The sequence below is a fragment of the Dendrobates tinctorius genome, unplaced genomic scaffold, assembly GCF_039654945.1.
Source record: "Dendrobates tinctorius isolate UK_male_01 unplaced genomic scaffold, ASM3965494v1 ptg000011l, whole genome shotgun sequence".
Taxonomy (NCBI): domain Eukaryota; kingdom Metazoa; phylum Chordata; class Amphibia; order Anura; family Dendrobatidae; genus Dendrobates; species Dendrobates tinctorius.
Window position 1 is genome coordinate 17,281,595 of NW_027361679.1, and position 23,171 is coordinate 17,304,765.

A 23,171-nucleotide genomic window follows, 5' to 3' on the forward strand; every position below is an offset into this window, starting at 1 on the left:
GAAGTTGGTTGGAACCGATTCAGAACCACAGGTTTAAGGAGCGAGACATGGAAGGCGTTAGGGACTCGGAGTGATGCCGGCAACCTCAATTTGTAGGCTACCTCATTAATGCGCCCAAGTACTTCAAAAGACCCAATGTATCGAGGACTTAACTTGTAAGCAGGGACTTTTAGGCGGATATGTTTGGTCGAAAGCCAGACTTTGTCCCCGGGATGGTACGGGGGTAGATCCCTTCGTCTCTTGTCTGCGTGTCTCTTAATTCGGATGCTGGCCTCCTTGAGCGCCTCCCTGGTCTCCCTCTAGATCTGCGAAAATTCCTTGGCGAGAGTATCTGCTGCAGGAACTCCAGACGATGCGGAAAAGGGCAGCGGAACACCAGGATTTTGCCCAGTTACTACAAAGAACGGCGACTTGGCGGTTGATTCGCTGGGATGATTATTATGAGCGAATTCTGCCCAAGGTAGGAGAGAGACCCAATTATCCTGATGGGCGTTGGAAAAGTGGCGTAAGTAGGTAGTCAAGATTTGATTAATTCGTTCCACTTGGCCATTGGTTTTCCGGATGGTACGCCGAGGAGAAGTCGAGAGACGTGCCCAGAAGCCGACAGAGAGCCCTCCAGAATCGGGAGGTAAACTGGACCCCCCGATCAGACACAACTCGTTGAGGAAGACCATGCAGTCTGAAGATCTGGTGGATAAAGATCTCGGCCAACTTCGGAGCTGATGGCAGTCCGGACAAGGGAATGAAGTGGGCCATCTTGGATAAGCGGTCTGCTACAACTAAGATGGTAGTACATCCAGCAGATTGAGGCAGATCAGTCACGAAATCCATTGCGATTTGCTGCCAAGGAGCCTCAGGCACAGGCAACGGGTGAAGGAGACCGGAGGGCAGAGTCCTCGGAACCTTGTTCTGAGCACAGGTCGTGCAGGAGGCTACAAAGTCCCTTACATCTTGGTGGAGGGAGGGCCACCAATAATACCGGGAGAGAAGCAAAAGGGTCTTCTTAATCCCAACGTGCCCAGCAACCTTGGAGGAATGCCCCCATCGCAGCACCTCCAGACGCTTGTTCTGAGGGATGAAGGTCTTGCCTGGCGGAGGAGTAGAGAATCTTACAGGAGCCACGGAGATAACTTTAGCCGGCTCGATAATATATGATGGATCCTCCTCCTTCTCAGGAGACTGCAAGGACCTGGAAAGTGCATCAGCCTTGATGTTCTTACTGCCGGGCCGGAAGTGGAGCTTAAACTCAAAACGGGAAAAATACAGGGCCCACCTGGCTTGTCTGAAGTTGAGTCTCTGGGCAGATTGCAGGTAGGCCAAATTTTTATGGTCCGTGAAGATAGTAAAGGGATGCACTGCCCCTTCGAGCAGGTATCGCCATTCTTCCAGCGCCATCTTAATGGCTAACAACTCCCGGTCCCCAATGGAGTAGTTGCACTCCGCAGGGGAAAAAGATTTGGAGAAGAACCCGCAGGGAACTAGACGTCCGGATGGAGCCTGTTGGGAGAGGACTGCCCCAGCTCCAGTGGAGGAGGCATCCACTTCTAGGATGAAGGGCCTACTGGCCACTGGACGGTGTAGGATCGGAGCAGAGGCAAAAGAGCGTTTCAGGGCAAGGAAGGCGTCCTCAGCTTCAGAAGACCAGCTGTTAGAATTCGTCCCTTTACGGGTCAGGAGCGTGATGGGCTTGGTAACTGTAGAAAAGTGGGGTACGAACTGTCGGTAATAGTTAGCAAAACCGAGGAAACGCTGGATGGCCTTTATGCCAACTGGGCGGGGCCACTGGAGTACCGCGGAAAGCTTCTCCGGATCCATCTTTAGGCCGGAATCTGTGATGATATATCCCAAGAAAGGTAACGCTGTTTGCTCGAAGAGTCATTTCTCAATCTTGGCGTAAAGATGATTCTCTCGAAGGCGCTGCAGGACCATGCGTACACTTCTCCGATGGGAGGACAGATCGGTCAAGAAAATGAGAATATCATCTAAGTATACCACCACGCAGGAATAGAGTAGGTCCCGGAATACCTCGTTTACGAATTCCTGAAACACAGCCGGAGCATTGCAGAGACCGAACGGCATGACTAAGTATTCATAATGGCCATCCCGGGTATTGAAGGCCGTCTTCCACTCGTCCCCTGCGCGGATTCGGATTAAGTTGTAAGCTCCCCGCAGATCCAACTTCGTGAAGATCCTGGCCCCCCTCAGCCGATCGAAGAGCTCTGGAATCAGCGGAAGCGGGTACCGGTTTTTAACAGTGATGTTGTTCAGGCCCCAGTAGTCAATACAGGGTCGCAGGGATCCATCTTTCTTCCGAACGAAGAAGAAACCCGCGCCCGCAGGGGATGAGGATTTCCGGATGAACCCCTTGGCCAGATTCTCCTGTATGCATTCCGTCATAGCCGTGGTCTCTGCTGGGGATAGAGGATACGTTCTCCCTCTGGGAGGGGTGGCTCCGGGGATCAGGTCAATAGGGCAGTCATAGGAGCGATGTGGTGGCAAAGAGTCCGCCTCCCTTTTGCTGAATACATCGGCGTACACGTGATACGGTGCGGGAAGGCCAGGAAGATCGGCTGGCTTCGACCACGGACGGGGACGAATGAGAGCCCAAAGAACAGTGCTCCTGGCAGGAGTGCCCCCAACGGAGAACTTCCCCAGAGCGCCAGTCGATCACCGGCTCGTGCAGTCTGAGCCAGGGTAACCAAAGAAGAACAGCGTGGGCTAATTGCGGCAGGACATAAAAGGCTATTCTCTCGAGGTGGCGTGCTCCAATTTGAAGAACTACTTCGACGGTAACCGTGGTGATGAGTCCGGGTAGAGGTTTACCATCGACGGAGGAAATTGCACGAGGGTTCCTCAGTACATTTACCGGGATCCGGAGTTTATCAACCTCCTCCTGGCGGATGAAATTACCAGCTGCACCCGAGTCCACATACGCCTCCACAGATCCACGCTCCCGACCTGCAATTATCAAAGCTGAAAGGGTAAGGGGGAGAGAGGAATCATGATCACCTAGGGGGTCCTCTCTTACCTGACCTAGGTGGAGGCATTTCCCGGTCTCTCTGGCCTCTCTGGACAAGTGCGCACAAAATGGTTGGCCCCTCCGCAGTACAGGCAGAGTCCATTGGTCATCCTCTCCCTGCGCCGCTGCTGGACAGTCTGACACGATCAATCTGCATGGGCTCAGGAGCGGTGCTAACAGGAGATGCAGGGAAACAAGGGACAGGAGCCTGGTACAGCCTAAAGGGCCTTCTCTCCCAGGCCGCCTCTCGAGCGCGTTCTTGAAACCGCAGATCAATACGAGTGGCCAGAGAAATGAGATCCTCCAGGGTGGTGGGAGTGTCTCGCCCGGCAAGCTCATCCTTGATCTTACTGGAGAGGCCTCTCCAAAAGGCACCCACAAGAGCCTCATTGTTCCATCCCAGCTCAGAAGACAGGGTCCGAAAGCGGATGGCGTACTGCCCCACGGTAAGGGAACCCTGGCGGAGGTTAAAAAGGGCCTCCGTAGTGGACGCTAAACGACCCGGTTCATCGAATACCTTGCGAAAGGTTTCCAAGAAATTCTGGATGCTGGACACTACGGGGTCATCCCTCTCCCACAACGGATTCACCCAGGACAGGGCCTCACCCTCGAGATGGGACACAATGAACACCACCTTGGCGCGGTCAGTAGGATACTGCAGGGGTGCCAGCTCAAAGTGCAGTCTGCACTGATTTAGAAAACCCCGACATAACTTAGGGTCTCCGCTGTACCTGGGGGGTTTACCCAGACGGGGAGACGGGGCTGAAACTACGTCCCGGAAAGGAGTTGGAGCGGCCGCAGAGGATTGCAGGGCAAGCAATCGATCATCCACGGACGCCATGTAACCTAAGATGTGGGATTGAGCGTCGCGCTGCTGCACGAGCTCCTGCTGGAGGCTGGCCAGGAGGGGAGCGTGACCGGGGTCTGAGGTCTGCAGGGCGGATAGCCGGGTGTCCATTGACTTCATGAAGGACATTATCTGGGTCTGATTTTCTCGTAGGAAAAGCAGTTCCTTCTGTGTAGCGGCCGCGGCACCGGCGGGATCCATGGCCTGGTGATACTGTGACGTTTCTGGCTAAATACGTCCAAGAGTGGACCCTCTGGGTCGTGGATCTGGAGCCCCTGGGCCGAGCACACCAGGTGGAGACCGACCCCTATACAGGGATCGTTAGGGGCAGGACCGCAGGGGGCAGAACCGCGACAGCCGGTACCAAGAGGGACGGCTCGAAGGACAAGGCAGGACGGGAACCAGAGTACCAGGAGGGAATAACGGAGGGCACTAAGCAGAAGACCACAGGAGGGAGAATCGGAGCGGAAGGGACAAGGCAGAGACAGGCAGAAGGGAGCGGAGCAGGACACAAGGCTGGCCGAGGGGAACAGGGCAGGACAGAAGGCAGGCAGAGGAAAGTAGCACTAGACAAAAGGGCAGGCCGGGTTTCTATAGAGAAGATATGCGGCCGGAGTGTGTAGGGTAGCCACACAATCACCAGGCGCCCTCCATATAGGGAGGACGCCTGATATATCCTGAGCCAGGAAGTACGTCCTGCAGCCCCGCCCCTCAGCGACGCCCCCCACTAGCGGAAGAGAGCGGGGGAACGCGCGCCCGCGACCTAAGGCCGGCGCGGGTACCCGCAGCAGGGCGGAGGGCAGAGCGGGAGTGCGCGAGGACAGGAGCACGCAGGTGAGGAAACGCTGCGGCGGGCACCGCCGCTGAAGGGGCATCGGCGGGCACGGCCGCCGATGTCACAGGTTTTATATGTCTGGCACTGAGGAGAGGCTTCCGTTGGGTCACTCTGCCATAAAGGCCCGAATGGTGGAGGGCTGCAGTGATAGTTGACTTTGTGGAACTTTCTCTCATCTCCCTACTGCATCTGTGGAGCTCAGCCACAGTGATCTTGGGGTTCTTCTTTACCTCTCTCATGAAGGCTCTTCTCCCACAATTGCTCAGTTTGGCTGGACGGCCAGGTCTAGGAAGATATCTGGTGGTCCCAAACTTCTTCCATTTGAGGATTATGAAGGCCACTGTGCTCTTAGAAACCTTGAGTACTGCAGAAATTCTTTTGTAACCTTGGACAGATGTGTGCCTTGCCACAATTCTGTCTCTGAGCTCCTTGGCCAGTTGCTTTGACCTCATGATTCTCATTTGGTCTGATATGCATTGCGAGCTGTGAGGTCTTATATAGACAGGTGTGTGCCTTTACAAATCAATTCCCATCAGTTTAATTAAACACAGCTGGACTATAATGAAGGAGTAGAACCATCTCAAGGAGGATCACAAGGAAATGGACAGTGTTATGATTGAGTCACCGTAGGAGGCAAAAACAGAAATGCTAGCTAAGTCCAGAAAACCAGAGAGGTTGGCAGCTATCGGACTGCAGACCCCTGAACCTATCAACACAACTAGCAGTAGCCGTGGGGGGTTCCTACGATGCCCTAGACCCCTCGATCACAGCCGGAGAATTAAATAGCTTAAAGACAGAAAGGGAAATCTAAACAGCCCCAGAGCAGACCCCAAAGCAAAAGGCAGCCCCCCACATATAATGATGGTGAAGCAAGATGAAAACACTAACACAGACAGAAAGATAGACTGAGCAAAGACGGGGCCCAAGCTAACTAGATAGGAAAGGACAGGAAAGCTGCTGTCTGCAATCCATGAAAAACCCTATGAAAATAAGAGCCAACAGACTGACAGTGAAAAAGGCCCTGAAGATGCTAGGCTTCAAAAAGACTATGTCAGTACTCAGGAATATTCTGAAGACAGAGCAACAGGCAAAAGAAGAATCAGCTCACCCCCGCAGGGAATGGCAGAATCCAGAAAAGCAAGGCAAACAAAAACAAAACACAAATGCTAAAAGGCAAAGCAGCAAACTTAGCTTTAGGAGCAGGAATCAGACTGGTTTCCTAGAAGTCCACAGAGAAATCACCCGCAGGGCAGAAGGGCGTCGGCAGCCTTATATCCAGTCCGTGACTCCACTCAGCCAGTCATCATCATTAGACTCAGGTGCCTGATAATCAGGCTCATTACCTTCCCTCACCAGAATAGGGAGTTCACCAGACCTCAGTGACGAAGGGGAAAATGAACTCACAACAGGACAGCATGTGACTTAAATATATATGTCTGAGCAAAGGGTCTGAATACTTATGACCATGTGATATTTCAGTTTTTCTTTTTAATAAATTTGCAAAAATTTCTACATTTCTGATTTTTTTAAGTCGAAATTGGGTGCAGAGGGTACATTAATGAGAAAAAAAGACCTTTTCTGAATTTACCAAATGGCTGCAATGAAACAAAGAGTGAAATGTTTAAAGGGGTCTGAATACATTCTGTACCGAATGTATATTTGTGACATGCATGATTTACACAAGTCAGGTTTTTCGGAGCAAGGAAAGAATGGAAGCTACTACTACTGTCCATACTGTACAGATTTATTCATTTGAATGACCAGAAAAGAAACAGAACTTTGGCAAGACTGGAGATGTATCTGGAAAAAGACAGACTTTCTTTTCCTAATCATGGACGACAAATTTATGGTAACCCTTTGGCATCGTATCCAGTTTTTACTTTTATCCCAGACAACATTTTTTTCACTTTTCTATTGTTGCATTCCAGGATCAGTAACTTTTTTATTTTTTTAGTTACATGCTTACATATTCATATGAGGGCTTTTTTTTTTCAGGATGAGCTGTATTTGTCAGTGGTATCATTTTGGGGCACCTATAAATTATTTACACACTTTTATTATCTTTTTATGGGAAGTAATATAAACAAAACAATAATTCAACCACTTATTTTAGTGTATAAAATCTTACACTATTCACAGTGCTGAATAACATTACTATGCTAATATTGTTCTGTGGGTATAATTTTCCATCAGTGGAGCTGTTTGAGAGCTTCATTTTTGCATGACAAACTGAAGTTTTTGTTGGTACCATTCTGTGATAATTGCAACTGTTTGATCTCTTTTTATTACTTTCTTTGAGAAGCAAAATTAACACAAAATGTACTTCTTAAAAACATTTATTCATTTTTAAACACCGTTCACCATTCGGTATAATCTTTATTCTGTGGGTCGGTACAATCACGTCAACACTAAATTTAATAGAGGTTGTTCACCGTTTGCTACTTTGTTGCAAAAAAATGAGTTTAAAAAAATTATATTTTATGATTCCAATAACTTTTTTATTTTTCAGTAGATGAAGTTGTATGAAAGCTTGTTTTATTTTTGGGACAAGTTGTAGTTTTTAATGCTACCATTTTTAGGTATATAGGACTTTTAGATCACTTTTTGATTCACTTTTTGGTAGGCATGAAAAAAAACAATACATCTAAAATTATTTTTTTTATTTTTTTGTTTATGAAATTCGCAGTGCAGTAAAATTGGCATGTTAACTTTACTTTGCATGCCAATACAATTATAGTGATACACATTTAAAAAAAAATATTTTTTTTTTGTGGGGTCATCATATTGTAAGAGCTTTAATTTTTCTTTATTATTCTAAATACAGAATACAGTACTTTCTTAACTGCAGAACAAGCTGTAGATTTTATTGATACTAGATTGGGATGCATCCTATTTGTATTACTTTTTACTTATTTTTTTGTGAGGCAAGATGAACAGAAACAGCATTTCTGGCAGATTTTTTAAAGATTTTTTTATTGAATTCACTGTGCACAATAAATAACAAGAGTGTTCTATAGTATTGGTCGCATTGGTAGTTTAGAACTATTAGGCCGGCGTCACACTAGAGAGGAATACGGACGAGTGAGAGGCGTTAAAAAAACGCATTGCCCACGGACAAATTATTCTCTATGGGGTAGCTCCCAACAGCCGTATTTTTGTCGCGTATTTTATACGGTCTGTGCCAATTGCAGCATGCTGCGATTGTCAGCATATTACGACCGTAGTACGCCAATGCAAGTCTATGGGTGCGCAAAAAAAGCGCATTACACACGGACCACCCGTGTGACTTGAGAGAAATACGCAAGACTTCTGGTGACAGGAAATGGGCCAATCCTTCATCAGGAAGCTTAGACATGCAAATTAGCCCAAAAAGCGCTCCAGACATCTAGGAAGTATGCCTCCATTGAGTCCTGCAGCATCATGTCTAGCCACATTAATGTTGAGCTCCTAATTGTGTTGGTCCAGGAAAGGCCCGAACTTTGGGACCAATGGGATGCCCATTATTCTGACCGGGGCTGCAAAGAGGCGGCATGGAGGCGCATCTGTGTGCACATGTTCCCAGACTGTGCCCAACGGCCACGTGAGGAGCAACAACAAATTCGTAAGTAATTGCCATTTTTACCAATCAGCTTAAAGGCCAGAAGTGAGCTTCTTGAAATGTAGCCCCTACAATCGTATACTGTGTATGTAGGTATCCCTGTTTGCTAAAGAAAAATGTAGCTAAAAACCACCCCCTACTAGGCCACGTGACTATGTGAAATGTTAGCAATATTGCTTGGCACAATTCACAAAGGTACAGTCCCTTTTCACTTCACATTGCAGTTGAGGATGTGATGAGACGCTGGCGCAGCATCCGCGACCAGTACCGGCGGGAAAGACAGCAGAGGGCCAGGAGTGGGGCAGCAGCACCGACCAAGTGGAAATACATCTATTTTGACCGCTTGGCATTTTTGGCACCCAGTATGGATCTCAGACCGTAAGTACAGACATCACACCACATTACACATATGCTTTTTAGGGTCAGAACTACATTTTGTTTTTTGTACATTTCCTGACAGAACTCAATCCTACCTCACAGAGAGGGAGACAGGGTCAGATACTGAGCCCAATATAGACCCGGATGGGGGATGTGAAGAGGTGCCTGGCCCATCTTCTGAACAGAGCTTTTGCAACCCCCAAGCTCCACCAGCATCAGGCCCAGCATCAGGTTCTGCACCTGGTCCAGACCCAGCAGAGCCACCAGCAGCCAGCTACTTAGAAAATCCTGGCAACAGCAGCAGCCCTACTGGACGTGTTGAGGGGTCCCCCCAGCCTGCAGCGGTAGGCCGCCGTGGAAGAAGGGACAACACTGCCTCTGAAACCCGGAGGCATGTAGACACAGGTGTCCTAAATTACCTGTCCAGGGCTGCCCAAGATGAGGATGAAGAGGCATATTCCTGAAGCCTGGCCCGGTAACTCCGTCCCCTACTCCGTGAGGTGAGGCTATGTGTGCGAGGATCCATTCAGATCCTAATTGATGCATGCACACACCCCAATGACCCATATGAGTTGTTTGAGTATCTTGAGAGGTGGCAGCTCTCAACCTGTAAATGTCTCCGCCTTGTCCGACAACCAGCTGGTCATACTCAATTAGGATCTAAGTGTCCGCCTGCACATGTGCCTACACCTCCACCCATTCCCCCACAAACCAACCTTGGCAGCAACATGGCCAAATGGCAGCCTATAACCAACCTGCCCAATATGGCCACTTGTACAGACCTGGTGTTGGAGGCTGGCCCCAACCTGGGTTTGGACGACATGGTCATATTGGGGGGTATGATGGACGTGGCTACAATCAGCCACAGGATTTTAATCGACAGTATCCTTATGGTCTCTTTGGTGCGCAGCTGCAGGAACATGGCCACATATTCCCACACGGCCAAGATCATCCACCCCAACAGGGTGATGGTCAAGCAGGGCACCCCAATCCCCAAAAAAGAGATGAAGGCCTCCCGCCATCACCTCCGCTAAGCTACCAGCAGTTATAAAATACAAAATTGTTTTATTTTTTGCTTTTGTTGGTAATTATCATTTCTTGTTACCTATTTGGGTGTCCAAATATGCATATGTTATATACAGAAAAGGCTAAATGGCCTGCGCAATATCTGCCATATGAAAAAAATATTTTAAACAGTATTCTAACCTATTTTTTGCATTTATAAAAATATTTGAAAATGCATATTTGGCCCTCTTCTTCAATTATTTTAGGCATTTGAATAAGTAAGTCAACTTTATCACATATATACCGACCACACACACAGGGGTGGGCTGGGCCGCGTGGCAGGGAGGCAAATGCCCACAGGGCCACTCACCCAGCAGCTGTGCAGGGCCGGCCTCCTGATGGCTGCACACAGCAAACTGCGTGTGGCCATGTCTGCTGTGCTGCACAGTACTGTGTTAGATGCGGCTGACAGCATGGTTTGTGTCTAGAAGATCGGAATTGATTTCTTCAGGTAATGATGTCACTGGAAGGGGCGGGGCCTCCTTCAGTCCAGTGATGATCCAATAGCAGGAAGTGAAGCTGTGTTTTGGCAAGGCTGCTGGAGAAGGAAACTGAGGGGCTGCAGCATGGAGCCCTGTGAGAAGAGGACTGAGGTGCTGCAAATGGGAGTGAGGATGCAGGACTTGGTGTGAGGACCCTGAGGATGTATTTTGGAAAGGGGTTGATGCTACTTGAGTGGGCCTGCAAAGGGAAGATTGTGATGAGGTGCTGTGTGGGGAATGGGGGGGATGATGAGGGACTTTGTGGGGAGAAAGGGGGGTGATGAGGAGCTGTGTGTGCTGCGAAGGGATAATGAGGGGCTGTGGGGAGAAGGGGGATGATGAGGGGCTGTGGGGAGAAGAGATGATGAGGGGCTGTGGTGAGATAAGGGGCTGTGGCAAGATGATATGAGGATGTGGGGAGAAGGGGGATAATAAGGGGCTGTGGAGAGAAGGGATGATGAGGGGCTGTAGTGAGATAAGGGGCTGTGGGGAGAAGGGGGATGATGAGGGGCTGTGGGGAGAAGGGATGGTGAGGGGCTGTGGGGAGAAGGGGGATGATAAGGGGCTGTGGGGAGATGAGGGGCTGTGGCAAGATGATAAGGGGCTGTGGGGAGAAGGGGGATGATAAGGGGCTGTGGGGAGAAGGGGATGAGGGGCTGTGGGGAGAAGGGGGGATGATGAGAGGCTGTGGGGAGATGAGGGGCTGTGGCAAGATGATAAGGGGCTGTGGGGAGAAGGGGGATGATAAGGGGCTGTGGGGAGAAGGGATGATGAGGGGCTATGGTGAGATAAGGGGCTGTGGGGAGAAGGGGGATGATGAGGAACTGTGGGGAGAAGAGATGATGAGGGGCTGTGGGGAGAAGGGGGATGATGAGGGGCTGTGGGGAGAAGGGATGATAAGGGACTGTGGGGATAAGGGGGATGATGAGGCGCTGTGGGGAGAAGGGGATGATGAGGGGCTGTGGGGAGAAGGGGGGATGATGAGGGGCTGTGGGGAGAAGGGGGGATGATAAGGGGTTGTGGGGAGAAGGGGGGCTGTGGCGTGATGATGAGGGGCTCTGGGGAGAAGGGGGGATAATGAAGGGCTGTGGGGAGAAGGGCAATAATGAGGGGCTGTGGGGAGAAGGGGGGATGATGAGGGGCTGTGGGGAGAAGGGGGGATTATGGGCTGTGGGGAGAAGGGGGATGATGAGAGGCTGTGCGGGGAATGGGGAGATAATGAGAGGCTGTGTGGGGGATGGGGGGATGATGAGGCGCTGTGTGAGGAATGGTGGGGGTGAGGGCCTTCATAATGTGTGTGTATGTATATATATATATATATATATATATATATACACACACACACACAGTGGGGGAAAAAGTATGTAGTCAGCCACCAATTGTGCAAGTTCTCCCACTTAAAGAGACGAGAGGCTTGTAATTGACATCATAGGTAGACCACAAGTATGAGAGTCAAAATGAGGAGACAAATCCAGAAAATCATCTTGTCCGATTTGGCAAGATTTATTTTGCAAATTATCGTGGAAAATAAGTATTTGTTCATTAATAAAAGTTCATCTCAATATTTTGTTATATATCCTTTGTTGGCAATGACAGAGGTCAAACAAATTATCTAAGTCTTCACTCGGTTGGCACACACTGTTGGTGGTATGCATTCCTCCATGCAGATCTCCTCTGGAGCAGTGATGCTTTGGGTCTGTCCCTGGGCAACACGGACTTTCAAATCCTTCCAAAGGTTTTCTATGGGGTTGAGATCTGGAGACTGGCTAGGCCACTCCAGGACCTTCATATGCTTCTTATGAAGCCACTCCTTCATTGCCCTGGGGGTGTGCTTGGGATCATTATCATGCTGAAAGACCCATCCATGTTTCATCTTCAATGCCCTTGCTGATGGGAGGAGGTTTGCACTCAAAATCTCCCAATACATGGCCCCATTCATTCTTTCATCTACACGGATCAGTCGTCCTGGTCCCTTTGCAGAGAAACAGCCCCAAAGCATGATGTTGCCATCACCATGCTTCACAGTAGGTATGGTGATGTTCTTTGGATGTAACTCAGCAGTCTGTCTCCTCCAAACACAACAAGTTTTGTTTCTACCAAATAATTCTACTTTGGTTTCATCAGAGGCAAATCAGCAAAAAGAGAAAAAGTAAAACATAACTTTTAATGTTATATAAAAGCTACCAGACGATAAAGTGCAATTAAAATAAACCACTAGATCGATTGCCACAGACTATACCATAGAGTGTCTGTCTATATTAACATCTCAGACTACCCAAAGGTACATACATGTGGCTAATTCCATGTCCAAAAAGTAATATACCTGGACAGACCAATACAAGACAATGTGAATAACAACCACAGTCTTATCGTGAATGGTTATTTAAAGGAAGGCATATATAGCCCCTATCATATTCAATTGAAATTAATTAACTCATTCATGCCAATACAAGACAATGTGAATAACAACCACAGTCTTATCATGAATGGTTATTTAAGGGAAAGCATATATAGCCCCTATCGCATTCAAATGAAATAAATAACTCATTCATGTATAGAGGAGGGGCATCAGAAAATCAGAACAGTGGTCCAAAAGAGTGCTCAATAAAGGAAAGATCTCACCCAAATGTCTAGAAGATGCAAATAGTCAGATGTCCATCGGAGTTGAGGCGAGTCAGGAAAAGGGAATAACCCTAATCAAACCCTGTAAGGGCTAACAAACCTGACACCCATAGCTCCCGCCCTGACAAGGGCAGTCCACATCTGACCCTCACCCTATGCATCCCAACGCGTTTCGTCATTAACTGACTCTTCAGGGGATAACTGCAAATGCTGGACTTAGTACATAGTGACTAGGCTCACTCCTAGTCACTAGTCACTCCTTTTTTTTTTGGTTTCATCAGACCATATGACATTCTAAGAATACTCTTCTGGATAATCCAAATGCTCTCTAGCAAACTTCAGATGAGCCTGGACATGTACTGGCAGGGGGATACGTTTTGCACTGCAGGATCTGAGTCCCTGGCGGCATAGTGTGTTACTGATGGTAGCCTTTGTTACGGTGGTCCCAGCTCTGTGCAGGTCATTCACTAGGTCCCCCGTGTGGTTCTGGGATTTTTGCTCACCGTTCTTGTGATCAATTTGACCCCACGAGGTGAGATCTTGTGTGGAGCCCCAGCTCGAGGGAGATTATCAGTGGTCTTGTATGTCTTCCATTTTCTTACTATTGCTCCCACAGTTCATTTCATGACACCAAGCTGTTTGCCTATTGCAGATTCAGTCTTCCCAGCCTGGTGCAGGGCTACAATTTTGTTTCTGGTGTCCTTCGACAGCTCTTTGGTCTTCCCCATAGTGGAGTTTGGAGTGTGACTGTTTGAGGTTGTGGACAGGTGTCTTTTACACTGATAACAAGTTCAAACAGCTGCCATTACTACAGGTAATAAGTGGAGGACAGAGGAGCCTCTTAAAGAAGTTACAGGTCTGTGAGAGCCAGAAATCTTGCATGTTTTTAGGTGATCAAATACTTATTTTCCACCATAATTTACAAAATAAATGTTGCCAAATCAGACAAGGTGATTTTCTGGATTTGTTTTCTCATTTTGACTCTCGTAGTTGTGGTCTACCTATGATGTCAATTACAGGCCTCTCTCATCTTTTTAAGTGGGAGAACTTGCACAATTGGTGGCTGACTAAATACTTTTTTTCCCCACTGTATAATGCATACAGGACAGTGAGGACCTTCCTACTATATATATATAGGGGGCAGTAGGGACATCATATTGTATATAGGGGCTATGTAGCCATTTTACTATATATAGGGAGCTCTGGGGTCCTCAATGTATTATAAAGGGCTTTGGGGACCATCATATTGTGTATTGAGGGCTGTAGGACTATGATTCTGTATATACAGAGCTTTGTGGGTACTCAGAGGACATTATTTGTTATAAAAGGGGACATTATTAGTTTTGATAGGGGCACTCAGGTCCCATTATTTATTTTTGTTGGGGGGGCATTATTAACTTTAACCCCTTCACTACCAAGGGTGGTTTGCACGTTAACTACCGGGCCAATTTTTACAATTCTGACCACTGTACCTTTATGAGGTCATAACTCTGGAACGCTTTCATGGATCCCGGTGATTCTCACATTGTTTTCTCGTGACATATTGTACTTCATGTTAGTGGTAAAATTGCATTCAAATAACTTGCGTTTATTTGTGAAAAAAACGGAAATTTGGCGAAAATTTTGAAAATTTCGCAATTTTCCAACTTTGAATTTTTATGCCCTTAAATCACAGCGATACGGCACACAAAAAACTTAATACATAACATTTCCCACATGTTTACTTTACATCAGCACAATTTTGGAACCAAAATTTTTTTTTGTTAGGAAGTTATAAGGGTTAAAAATTGACCAGCGATTTCTCATTTTTGCAACACCATTTTATTTTTAGGGACCACTTCACATTTGAAGCCACTTTGAGGGGTCTATATGATAGAAAATACCCAAAAGTGACACCATTCTAAAAACTGCACCCCCTAAGGTGCTTAAAACCACATTCAAAAAGTTTATTAACCCTTTAGGTGCGTCACAGGAATTTTTTGAATATTAAAAAAAAATGAACATTTAACTTTTTTTCACAAAAAAAATACTTCAGGTTCAATTTTCTTTATTTTACCAAGGGTAACAGGAGAAATTGGACTGCAACAGTTATTGTGCAATTTGTCCTGAGTACTCTGATACCTGACATGTGGGGGGGGACCACTGTTTCGGCGCATGGCAGAGCTCAGAATGGAAGGAGCGCCGTTTGACTTTTTCAATGCAAAATTGGCTGGAATTCAGATCGGACGCCATGTCACGTTTGGCGAGCCCCTGATGTACCTAAACAGTGGAAACCCCCCCAAGTGACCCCATTTTGGAAACTAGACCCCCCAAGGAACTTATCTAGATATGTGGTGAGATCTTTAAACCCACAAGGGCTTCACAGAAGTTTATAACGTACAGCGGTACAATTAAAAAATCATATTTTTTCCACAAAAATGATCTTTTCACCCCCAATTTTTATTTTTCCAAGGGTAACAGGACCCTAAAAGTTATTGTGCAATTTGTCCTGAGTACGCTGATACCCCATATGTGGGTGTAAATGACTATTTGGGCGCATAGCAGAGCTCAGAAGGGAAGCAGCGCCATTTGACGTTTTTGGCTAGAATTGAGATCGGACACCATGTCGCGATTGGAAAACCCCTGATGTACCAAAACAGTGGAAACCCCCCACAAATGACACCATTTTGGAATCTAGACCCCCCAAGGAACTTATCTAGATGTGTGGTGAGAACTTTGAACCCCCAAGGGCTTCACAGAAGTTTATAACATACAGCAGTACAATTAAAAAATCATATTTTTTCCACAAAAATGATCTTTTCACCCTCAATTCTTATTTTTCCAAAAGTAACAGGACCCTATAAGATATTGTGCAATTTATCCTGAGTACGCTGATACCCCACATGTGGGTGTAAACCACTATTTGGGCGTATGGCAGAGCTCGGAAGGGAAGCAGCGCCATTTTACGTTTTTGGCTGGAATTGAGATCGGACACCATGTCGCGTTAGGAAAGCCCCTGATGTACCAAAACAGTAGAAACCCCCCACAAATGACACCATTTTGGAAACTGGACCCCCCAAGGAACTTATCTAGATGTGTGGTGAGCACTTTGAACCCCCCAGTGCTTCACTGAAGTTTATAACGTCCGGGCGTGAAAATAAAAAAATCGTATTTTTTCCACAAACATGATCTTTTAGTCCCCATTTTTTTATTTTCTCAAGGGTAACAGGAGAAATTGGACCCCAAAAGTTGTTGTCCAATTTGTCCTGAGTACGCTGATACCTCATATGTGGGAGAAAACTACTGTATGGGCACACGTCGGGGCTCGGAAGGGAAGTAGTGACGTTTTGGAATGCAGACTTTGATGGAATGGTCTGCGGGTGTCATGTTGCGTTTGGAGAGCCCCTGATGTACCTAAACTATTGAAACTCCCCACAAGTGACCCCATTTTGGAAACTAGACCCCCCACGGAGCTTATCTAGATGTGTGGAGAGCACTTTGAACCCCCAAGTGCTTCACAGAAGTTTATAACGCCTGGGCGTGAAAATAAAAAAAACATTTTTTTCCGCAAAATTATATTTTTGCCCCCAATTTTTTATTTTCCTAAGGGTAACAGGAGAAATTGGACCCCAAAAGTTGTTTTGTAATTTGTCCTGAGTAGACTGATACCCTATATGTGGGGGTAAAACACTGTTTGGGCACATGGCAGAGCTTGGAAGGAAAGGAGCACCATTTGACTTTTTCAAAGCAGAATTGGCTGGAATTGAGATCAGACGCCATGTTGCCTTTGGAGAGCACCTGATGTGCCCAAACAGTGGAAACCCCCAATTATAACTCCAACCCTAACCTCAACACACCCCTAACCATAATCTGAGCCCTAGCCCTAACCCTAGCCCTAACCCTAACCCTAGCCCTAACCCTAGCCCTAACCCTAGCCCTAGCCCTAACCCTAACCCTAACCCTAGCCCTAACCCTAGCCCTAACCCTAACCCTAACCCTAGCCCTAACCCTAACCCTACCCTAACCCTAGCGGGAAAATGGAAATAAATACATTTTCTTTTAGTTTTATTATTTTTCCCTAACTAAGGGGGTGATAATGGGGGGTTTGATTTACTATTTATGGCGGTTTTTATGTTTGGCGGCTGTCGCACGCTAAAAGACGCTTTTTATTGTAAAAATAGTTTTTGCATTACCACATATTGTGAGCTATAATTTTTCCGTATTTTGACCCACCGAGTCATGTGTGGTTTTATTTTTTGCGGGACGAGTTGACGTTTTTATTGGTACCATTTTCGGGCATGTGACATTTTTTGATCGCTTTTTATTCCGATTTTTGGGACGCAGAATGAACAAAAACCAGCGTTTCATGAATTTCTTTTGGGGGAGTGCGTTTACACCGTTCCGCGTGCGGTAAAATTGATAAAGCGGTTTTATTCTTCGGGTCAGTACGGTTACAGCAATACCTCATTTAGGTCATTTTTTTATGTTTTGTCGGTTTTTTGCAATGAAAACAATTTTATATAAAAAATAATTATTTTTGTATCGCTTTATTCTGCGAGCTATAACTTTTTTATTTTTTTTGCGGATGATGCTGCATGGCAGCTCATTTTTTGCGGGACAAGATGACGTTTTCAGCGGTACCATGCATATTTATATGCGTCTTTTTGATCGCGCGTTATTGCACTTTTTGTTCGGTGGTATGATAATAAATCATTATTTTTTGCTTCGTTTTTTATTTTTATTTTTTAAGGGGTTCGCTAAAGGGGTTAACTAATGGAACAGTTTTATAGGGCAGGTCATTACGGACGCGGTGATACCAAATATGTGTACTTTTATTGTTTTTGGGTTTTTTTATTTTGAAAAAATGGATTTATTGGGGAATTTTTTTTTTTTTTTTACTAATTTATTTAGCGATTTTTTTTTTTAATTATTTTTAACACTTTTTTTTTTTTTTTTTACTTTATTACCTTGTCCCAGGTGGGACATCACTGTCCTGTGACAGATCGCTGATCTGTCACATCACAGATCACAGTGACAGATCAGCGATCTGTCACAGGCACTGCTGCAGACTTCCTCATGCCTGCGCTTTGCAGGCAGTGAGGAAGTCAGCTCCCTGCAGGCCCCCGTTGCCATCTTGGATCCGGGGGCCTGTAGGGAAAGAGCCCCCCGCAGCAGCGCTGCACATTGCGCTGCCGTGGGGGGCTCAGGGAAGCACGGAGGGAGCCCCCTCCCTGCCGATGCTTCCCTTTAACCCCCGGTACACCGCGATCGCGTTTGATCGCGGTGTGCAAGGGGTTAACGTGTCGGGGGCGGTCCGTGACCGCCCCTGACACATTGTGCCGGGTGTCAGCTATGATAATTAGATGACACTCGGCCGCGATCAGCGGCGCTCACCACGTGGGCGCCGCTGATCGCGATGACGTAATATTCCGTCCATGGTAATTAGGTCCATGGTCACATGGACGGAATATTACGTCAATTGTAGGTAAGGGGTTAAGTAGACACTCAAGGGTATTTGTTGCTGGAAGGGGGCACTTGGGATATTATATAGAATACAGGCCTTTGCACAGTAGGGGCATTAATACTTTCTATGGGACACTTTAATTTTTGGGGGAGGGAGTAATCCTAATAATGGCACAATTTTTTAAATATTGGGGTCAGTGCTCCACACCGCAAGTGCATGCAGAGTGGGGAGTTTTTGTAGGTTGGAAATAGATGGCAACGTCACTTTAAATGTGTTTTTGTTGTAATCTATGCAGACAAGCTGTGCCTGGAGAAGTGGTAATGGAGGTCTGGGCCAGATGGAAATGACTGGAAAAGTGAACAACCCGAATCAGAAAGAACATCATGTGTAAGTTAAACTGTACTGTAATCACGTGTATGTTCTGTGGGACTTTAATCTACCGATATATGGTTACTGTAAGGTGGTAATATTGCACTTTTTAGTAGTGTTTTTATTTTTTTATTTAGTAACAGGTTAATGTGTTTCAGTCATTATGTAGTAGAAGGTGTATGTGGGTATCATTGGTCTTTGTATAGATTGTTTTGTTATGTAGAGGTAATGGTCATATTATTATGTATTCTCTGTGTAATGGTGATGGTAGTGGACATTGTGTAACCGTATTATGTGGTCTTTTGTAGTAGTCATTTTGATAATATTGGTCTTTGCATTGTGTGTTGTTGGCTAGCAACAGTGATATACTGTAATTACATATGTACAGATGCTATTTTATATGGATATAGGGGGGTCATATGGAGAAACATGCACTTTGGGGCTTGGACCCCTGGTCTTTTAGGACCCTAGCAATGCCCCTGCATACTGTGTGTTTACATGTCCATGTTTCTGGAGTTGTATGTTTGAAGGTAAGCTCAGTTATGGTACCATATCTAAGCAGTAAGCTTGGTTCTGGTACTGTATCGATGTGGTAATCTAGATTCTGGTACCATACGTATGCCGTAAGCTTGGTATTGTTCCTGCATTTATGTAGTAGACTTAGCAATCTCGGTTCAGCTCCCTCTCTGGAGTAAGCTCGGTTCTGCTCTCATATCTCTGTAGTAAGCTCTGTTCTGCTCCCATATCTCTGGAGTAAGCTCTGTTCTGCTCCCATATCTCTGTAGTAAGCTCATTTCTGCTCCCATATCTCTCTAGTAAGCTCGCTTCTGCTCCCATAGCTCTGTCGTAAGCTCAGTTCTACTCACTTATCTCTGTAGTAAGCTCGGTTCTGCTCCCTTATCTCTGTAGTAAGCTCATTTCAGTTCCCTTATCTACGTAGTAATCTTGGTTCTGTTCTTGTGTCTATGTAGTTAGCTTGCTTCTGTTACAGTATCTATGTAGGCAGTAAGCTTGGTTCTACTCACATAGCTATGCAGCAAGCTTTGTTCTGTTCCCAAATCTATGTACCAGCCTGTCTTTAAAGCTTGTCATCACTGCTGCTTTAATGCAGAGGCCAGAGATAAGCAGGGCAGACGTGGGCCACCACAATTCGAGGGCCACTTCCTTGTGATTGCCCTCCAGGCTTAAAGGTGCCAGCCAGCCCCTGCACACACATCATAGAACAACAAAAAATAAAATTATATTCACACACACATAAGAACATCACAACATAGATACAGCCTGATCTTGCCAGGTAGTAGCACCATGAGGTGAAACAAAATACTTGGTGAACACATCACGTACTTTGAGTCCTGAGAGAGGACGCTGTAAAGGGAGCACATGTGGCCTAGGCCTATCCCCATTGTCCACCACACCTTCAGTGACATCAGATGAGGAGCAATCATGCAGTCTAGTGAAGTTAGAATCATAGAATCATAGAATCGTAGAGTTGGAAGGGTCCTCCTGGGCCATCTGGTCCAACCCCCTGCTCAAAGCAGGATTCGCTAAATCATCCCAGTCAGATGTCTGTCCAGCCTCTGTTTGAAGACTTCCATTGAAGGAGAACTCACCACTTCTCGTGGCAGCTTGTTCCACTCATTGATCACTCTAACTGTCAAAAAGTTTTTTCTAATATCTAATCTGTGTCTCCTCCCATTCAGTTTCATCCCATTGCTTCTAGTCTTTCCTAGTGCAAATGAGAATACAGTTGATCCTTCTACAATGTGACAGCCCTTTAGATATTTGTAGACAGCTATTAAGTCTCCTCTCAGTCTTCTCTTTTGCAAACTAAACAATCCCAAATCCTGCAACCTTTGCTCGTAAGACAGGGTTTGCAGACCGGTCACCATTTTGGTTGCTCTTTTCTGAACTTGCTCCAGTTTGTTGATGTCTTTTTTAAAATGTGGTGCCCAAAACTGGACACAGTATTCCAGATGAGGTCTGACCAAAGTGGAGTAGAGGGAAATAATGACTTCACGTGATCTAGACTGTATGGTTCTGTTAATACATCCTAGAATAGCATTTGCCTTTTTTGCTGCTGCATCACACTGTTGACTCATATTCAGTCTGTGATCTATTAGTATACCCAAATCTTTTTCACATGTGCTGTTGCTTAGCCCTATTCCTCCCATTCTGTATATGCTTTTTACATTTTTATTGCCCAGATGTAGTACTTTGCATTTTTCCCTGTTAAAAACCATTCTGTTAGTTGCTGCCCACTTCTCCAGTTTATTTATATCTTTTTGAATCCTCTCTCTCTCTTCTCTAGTATTAGCTATCCCTCCTAGCTTTGTGTCATCAGCAAATTTAATCAGTTTACCCTCAATTCCTTCATCTAAATCGTTGATAAAGATGTTGAACAATACAGGGCCCAGGACAGAGCCCTGTGGTACCCAACTTGAGACATTCTTCCAACTGGATGTGCAGCCATTTACGACCACTCTTTGGGTCCGATCACTAAGCCAGTTATGAATCCACCTAACAGTTGCCTTGTCCATTCCATACTTAGTCATTTTTTCAATAAGGATTGTATGAGATACTTTGTCAAATGCTTTGCTGAAGTCAAGATATACTATATCTACAGCATTTCCTTGATCCACCCAATCAGTGATTCTGTCATAGAAGGAAATTAAGTTAGTCTGACATGACTTATTAGTTACAAACCCATGCTGACTCTGTTTAATCACTTCATTCTTATCCAGGTACTGACATAAATGTTGTTTAATAATTTGTTCAAAGATCTTTCCTGGTATAGAAGTCAGACTCACCGGCCTATAGTTGCCTGGGTCCACCTTCTTCCCCTTTTTGAAGATAGGAACAACATTTGCTCTTCTCCAGTCTTCTGGGACTTCTCCTGTTCTCCAAGAATTTTCAAAGATTATGGAGAGGGGTTCAAAAATTTCTTCTGCTATCTCCTTCAGTACTCGGGTGTAATTCATCGGGACCTGGAGACTTGAATTCATTTAGGTTAGCTAAGTGTTTCCTCACTATCTTTCTGTTTATAGATATCCTGGATTCTTCTATTCCCTTAATAGGACTGTGAAGAACAGTTGATGTTACATTTCCTTTCTGAGAGAAAACAGATGCAAAATAGGAATTTAAAAGTTCGGCCTTCTCAACATCCTGGCTTACCATTTCATCATTTTCATCCCGTAAAAATCCTATAGCATCTTTGACTTTTCTTTTACTTTTGACATATCCCCCAAATCCTTTATTATTGCTTTTGACATCTCTTGCAAGCCTCAATTCATTGTCAGCTTTAGATAATCTGATTTGTGCCATGCAGGTTCTGCAGACAGCATTATATTCTTCTTTAGATATGCCTCCCTCTTTCCATTTTATAAACATTTTTTTTCTTCCTTTTTAGCATGTGCTTAAGTTCTGTGTTCATCCATCCTGGCTTCCTTAAATGCTTCCTATTCTTCCCTCTTTTCGGAATTGTTAACAATTGTGCTTTGAGAATTTCATTTTTCAAGATTTCCCATCCTTCCTGGACATTTTTGTCTTTAAGGATATCCAGCCATTGGATCCCTCCAATTCTCTTTCTGAATCCCTTAAAATCTGCCTTTCTGAAATCTAACCTTGACGTCTGAGTCTTCACAGGTCTTGCTCCTCTAGTTATCCAAAATTCTAAAATAGCAAGGTCGCTACCTCCTAGGGTCCCAGCCACTTTTACCTCCTCAACCATTTCCTCCCTGTTTATAAGGATTAGATCCAAGGTAGCAATTCCCCTTGTTTTCTCCCCTACCTTTTGGAAGATAAAGTTGTCAGCAAGAGAGGATAAGAATTTCCTTGACCTGTTAGTTTTGCCTGAGAGAGATTCCCAACAAATGTCTGGATAGTTGAAATCTCCCATGACAACTATGTCATATTTTTTGGAGAACTTGGCCATTTGATGCATAAAGAGTTCATCCATATCTTCAGCTTGCACAGGCGGCCTGTAGTAAATGCCTACAATGGTGTCCTTTCCATTGTTCTGTCCTTGTATTCTTACCCAAACAGTTTCCACAGAACTCCCAGTCTCTGAAGCTTCAATCTCTGTGCAGATATACGCGTTTCTAACATACAATGCGACACCTCCTCCTCGTTTATCAAGTCTGTTTCTTGCAAATAAGTTGTATCCTTCTAGTCTTGTATTCCAATCATGTGTATTGTCCCACCAAGTTTCAGTGATTCCAATGACATCATATTTCTTTTCCTGTGTTATTAGTTCCAATTCTCCTTGTTTGTTGCCCATGCTTTGTGCATTAGTATAAAAACACTTTAGCTTGTGATTGGTTTCTCTTTCTCCAATATTTGTATTAATTAGATTCTTTTGTCTTTGTTCTTCCTTTCCACTTCTAATAGCAGAGTTCTCAATAGCATTTGTCAGGTGTATGGCTTTTTCTGGTCTTTTGCTTCCCTTCCCATGTTGTTCTAGTTTAAAGCTCTCCTTACAAGTGTAGCAAGGCGACTTCCAAATACATGTTTTCCA